The sequence below is a fragment of the Benincasa hispida genome, chromosome 9 (assembly GCF_009727055.1).
Source record: "Benincasa hispida cultivar B227 chromosome 9, ASM972705v1, whole genome shotgun sequence".
Lineage (NCBI taxonomy): Eukaryota > Viridiplantae > Streptophyta > Magnoliopsida > Cucurbitales > Cucurbitaceae > Benincasa > Benincasa hispida.
Window position 1 is genome coordinate 15,239,305 of NC_052357.1, and position 5,929 is coordinate 15,245,233.

A 5,929-nucleotide genomic window follows, 5' to 3' on the forward strand; every position below is an offset into this window, starting at 1 on the left:
TGGGGACATAGTAAAAAACAACATTACAATGATTACAATGATTTGCGTTAAAGATCGAAGAGATGTAAGAACAACATTACAACGATTTGGGTTGGATTTAACTTTCAAAACATTCTTCACAGTAGGGAATTTTATCTTTTATTGTAATTAAACTCAAGAAGCCTTGAGCGATTCTCACGTTTATGAAACCTATGTAACTTGTAGCAGTAGGGTCTTTATGACCTCTTTTTCCATGAAAGTGACAAATCTATTGCATTCTATTCAAATAATTATTGTTTTGAAATTTCTTTGTGGTAGGACTTTCAGGCTAATTTTTTTTTCAAGGCTCTTGCTCTTTGACAAAAAAAAAAAAAAAAAAAGATTGTTTCCCTTTGTTTGAATATTGTCTTCCTTTTGAAGAGCTTGAACCAGTGAACCCAATGCCATGAACATCCCTAGATGGCTTACTTTCAGAGAGGACTGTTTCAAAGTGATCCATTCCTGAATTTATAATCGTTACAGATTTACAAAACGACTCTTTCTCAACTCCAACTTTATTGAGTTTACACTTCAACTCAAAGATAACAGACATGAGGTGAGTTTTATCACCAATAAGTGATTTTATCCTTCTATTCTAAACATCAAGAGTTTTAGCATCCTCACATTTCTGCTTGTAAAGATCATGATAGGTAAATGTAATTGATGAGTCATGAGTTTCATCATCACAACCTGTTGTAGTGAATTCATCTATGAGTTGTTTGTATTCAAAACTGTAAGATAGGATGTAACTGATAAAAGCCTTGAAATTTTCTTTTGGATCACTATTGCCATCAGACTCTTCATTTGAAGAGGTAATGACATAATTCTTATTTTTTCGCTTAAGAAATTTTTGGCATTCTAACTGATAGTGACCAAGTCCTTCACATTCTCTACATCTAAACAACTTTTCTTTAATTGTATCATTCCCTCCTTGTTTGTCTGAGTCATTCTTATAACGTTGAGATATTTGAATAGTTTACCCGGAATTGTTGCCATTCTTCAAAATTCTTATAGAATAGAAGCCAAACTTCTTCTCAAATTTCTTAAACACACGGGAAAACTATTTTGATAATAAGGAGATTGCATTAGCAAGACTTTCTTCAAGTTCCTCTCTTGATTCAAATGAATGTTTGTCGATTGAAGACTGTAAAGTAATTCTCATGTTTCTCTTCCCAAGTCTGTCACTAAGAGACATTTCAAAGGTGAGTAATGACCCAAAAAGATCACCAACTTTCATAGTGGAGATATCCTAGGCTTCTTCTATAGTAGTTACCTTTACGTCAAATCTCTTTGGTAGAGATATGAGAATTTTGTATAAGCTTTTCTTCAGGAATCTTCTCTCCCAGAGCAAATGATTCATTTGTAATGTCAAGTAATCTAACATTAAACCCTGCAATAGTCGTAGCTAACAGTTGTAATGTCAAGCAAATGATTCATTCGAATTTCATAGCTAATAGTTGTAATCAAGACATCTTAACTTTGGATGTTCCTTCATGAGCAACAACAAGAATATTCCAACCTTCCTTGGAAGACGCGTAGGTGTTAATCAAGCGAAAAAGGTTTTTGTCAACACCATTAAATATGGAAATTCAAAGCTTACAGTTTTCAAGGGAAACATCATCGTCCTCCTTTGTTCACTCAACTTCAGGCCTGAGTTTTAGTTCACCTTTCTCATTAGAAACCTGGGGATGTGACCATCCAATGAAAATAGTCTTCCAAGATTTATTGTCTAAAGAATTCAGGAAAGCATTCATTCTCACTACCAATATGCATAGTTGGTTCCATCTAGTATAGGTGGATGAGCAGTAGAGCCTCTTTCTTTTATTTCTTCCATTAGAATAATAAAGGATCATAACACTAGAGATAATGGTGACCTACTTTGATACCAATTGAGAAAATGATAAAGAGCTATCTAATGTAATAGATGCACTATTACAAAGATTCTCATACAACTTTATCACTCAACTAATAACCTAGGCTCATCTTGAGTATGGGACTCCTTTTTACGTCGTCTCAAGCTCCCCCTAAGTTGTATTATCAGTGAAGCAAATCTTAGGCTCCCTCTAAGACCAAGATTCTCTCTCTATAAGGCTTGAGCTCCCCTCAAGTCGTGAGACCCCTTCTCTCTTATATTGTATCTTTCCTTCTAAAAACAAAGTCCTGTTTGTTCGAATGGCTTATGCTCCCCCTAAGCTTGTGGATCTCTTCTAAAAGGATCTTCTTGCACATGATGTGAGGAATACATAGTACATCTTCAAGAAACTAAACTTTATCAATATACAACACTACTGACAGAATACACTGAATTGTTTTTCAAGAATAAGCTTCATACAAAAATAAAACGACTAGGCATCACGAAAGACAAAGAGTCCTTTAAATACGATCAACGAAAGCACAATGGGAAACCTTAACTTCAATAGCAATCACTAATTGAAAATGGAAAAGATATTGACAGAAAAAGACAACAAACGAAACCACCAATAAGGAAAGTATTTTGTAGAATCAGCATTACCGTAGACATTCTTCTTCCTGAAACAACCAATGTAGAAACATATTTCATAACATCTGGAATGCTTAAAGAAATATTGTCAATCACACAAACTCTAATAATTATCAACTCAATTTGGAATTTCAGATTTCAATCATTAATTTTTACAGACCTTTCTTCAAAATTAGAAACATATGATGAAAATGTTTATCAAACTAAATTTCAACGTCTCGTTTGGTACCATTTGGGTTTTTAAATTTATTCCCTCTCTAAAATTTTTACAATGATTTTCATATTTCTTAAGTAAAATAGTTGAATTCGTAGTCAAATTTTAAATTCCAAAAACAAGTTTTGAAGAACTATTTTTTTTTTTCAAAACTTAGTTTAGTTTTTTAAAATGTCAGTAAAAGTATATAACCAAACAAGAAATTTAGAAAATGATTGAGATGATTGTAGGCTTAAATTTGAAAAACTAAAGCCTCATTTGGTAACCATTTGGTTTTATGTTTTTTTGTTTTTGAAATTTAAGTTTATAAACACTATTTTTATCTCTAAATTTATTCCTTTTTTATCTACTTTTACCAATGGTTTAAAAAACCAAGCCAAAATTTGAAAATTTTAAAAAAAGTAGCTTTTAAAAATGTGTTTTTGTTTTTGAAATTAGGCTAAGAATTAAACCATTATATTAATGAAAAATATAAATCCTTATAAAAATTAAGAGAAAATAAGCTTAATTTTCAAAAACCCTAAAATTAAAAACTAAATTGTTATGAAACTTGACCTAAATAGTTATCAAACTAGATTTAGAAACATATGTACGGATATATATACAATAATCCTTTCAATCTTTCATCTTCAAATAGACATACATACATACATATATATATATATATATATATATATATATCTTCATTTAAGAAAAAAAAATTACAATTATATTTCATTCAGTTTGTGCGCGGATTTAAAAAAAAATGACAATTGTAAATAATAATTTCACCAATCATATATTTTGGTTAAATAACATCTCAAAGGAAAAAACGTCTAACTAACAAATATATATTTACATTTTTTTAGTGTAACACATGTTTTGAGATTTTATAACTAGATGAAAAGTTGACTGCAGTTTGAAAGCCAAAGTTCTGAAATTGAAATCTAAGCACATAATATATAAGCTAAGAATGGAAATGATAAAGAAAGAAAGAAAAGAATCTGTCTTTAATTATATTATATCTGGTTCATGATCTGTATTCATATAGTTAATAATGTTTACTGTTTTAGTGCATCAGCTTGATGAAGATGATGCATTAGGAAAGAGTGAAGAAAAGGGAGAAATGAAAGATTGCATAACCAACCTACATTCCTTCTTTCATACTTGTGAGTATGAACCTTCCAAATCCATAGCTATATTTTTTACTGCTGTCGTTATTAGTAATAACAATATCGTCATTAGTTCTTTTAAATTTAGTATATGCTTTTATAATATGAATTAGATTTGACAAAATAAATATACCTCAACTAAGAGTTAGATACGTTCATAAAATATGTTCATGCATTTAAGTTATGGGAGTTTATATGTTTATTGTGTTTAATTAAATATCTATATGGGAGTTTATAGGTCGTTGTTCCCAACACAAGAGTCCGCTCAAGGTCTCTTTTCCTCTTTTAAGTATTCAGCTGATTTTACCTCAATTGGAGACAGCCTTTGGGGGTACTTTTCCCTTTAGGGATGTGCTAGCTTGGTGGGTCTTATCGGCTAAGGCCAAATATCACACCAAGGTGAATTAGCTCATATAACAATTTTTTCTCATTTCTAGTCAAGTTAAGACGATCTAGTTTAAGCAAGAAGAAAGAACAAGTTTGGAAAATTATTGTTTATAACCTAGAAATGTTTTGGTTTCAAAATTAAGGGCACTTTCTATTTTTAACCTAGAAAAGTTTTTTCCTTTAAAAAATGTTAGAGGTCTCGTGTTTGCTATATTTGTGTAAGAATGTTTGGACTTTGTCCTTTGAGCAGTTTCACTGGTATCTCTCTAGTGTTTGTTGGGTTTCTTCTGTCTCCCTATGCGTTGGTATTCAGCAAGGCGTGTCATTTGCCCTTGAAGCTGGAGTAGAAAGCATTGTGGGCAGTCAAGAAGCTGAATTTTGATTTAAAGAAAGCAGGGGAAGCACGTTAAAAAGAATGGAATGCCCTAGTTTATTGTATTCATATGTTTATTGTACTCATATATAATATTCATTTCTCATAGTTAAATTCAACATCTTTTGATCCTACTAGGAATTTTAGTCCAAGTGGGAGTTTGTTGGATTTGGTTATTTTGCCTTAAAAAATATTAGCCAAAGAGGAAGTTTGTTAGAGTTTTGTTATTGGCTGTATATTGGTTTAAGGTTGATAGTTTTGATTTTGTGAATGATGTGATGTTGTTATAAAGTTGTTACATAAGATATCATAGAAGATGTCATTCATGCTGATTTATTTTTTTCCTTATCTGGAGAATTCTGTAGATTTATTGTTATGAATTATTTATTTGTTTATTCTCTGTAGAGTTTGAATGAGTTTATTTTCCTATTCTACATTGTGTACATTTAAGACCAAGTTGTGTTCTTTTTAGGATTGTTGCTTTTACATTGTTTTGTGGAAACCTTTTTTGATTTTGGTGGTGGCTGAATGTTACAACTTTCATTATGAGTTATCATTGATCTTAAAGTTGTTCTTGTAATTCATCATTGAAATTTTTGCTAAAAGAATATTGTCTCGATCTTAGAGGAGCCTAAAACTTCAACATTTGAGAAGAGATTTTTTATTTTATGGGGAGCCTAAGACATCGTTATTCATGAAGGATTTTTCGAATAAACATAGGGGTAGCCTAAGAACGTTAAAGATGATGGAATCTCACACTTAAGAGGAGCCTAGATTTCATTGAGGGGGAGTTTCAGACTTAGGGGAAGCCTAAGTGACTGTTCTTTAAGTTGGACTATTCGAGTGTCCCTATAATTTATCATATGGAATTTGTGGTCTAATTCCGAACCAAATAATTTAATCGTATCCACTAAAGTGTAGTAGTTGCAGCACGGGTCGAACATAGAGAGCCTACAAATTTCTCAAATAAATGGTTTGCAGCCCTAGAGTAACTGATGGGGGAACGAGGGGTTTGGTATTGTTTTACTGCAAATAAAATTGAATTGCATAAAATAAAAAGCATAAAGTAAGAGTTGAAATTCTATATGAGAGAGCCTAGCTTGGGTTGTAACAGAGTTTCCCTATTCAAAATATATCTCCATCGAATTCTCATTACCGAATTTAAATAATTGTTTACACCTGACAAATTTAATTAGAAAAACTAATTCAATTATCCTAAATAACTAATTAGTCCAAATTGATTAGATGAAAAGCATACAAATAAAGTTGTTCTAATTGCATTAAGA

General features: G+C 31.2%; 1 long non-coding RNA gene across 1 annotated transcript; it reads left to right on the plus strand.

The window, feature by feature from the left end:
- Positions 1–312: 312 nt before the first annotated feature.
- Positions 313–4,938, plus strand: LOC120086961. The gene is made up of 3 exons (XR_005484391.1): positions 313–574; positions 3,785–3,880; positions 4,122–4,938. It is a non-coding gene; the product is annotated as an uncharacterized LOC120086961 (long non-coding RNA).
- Positions 4,939–5,929: the final 991 nt, after the last annotated feature.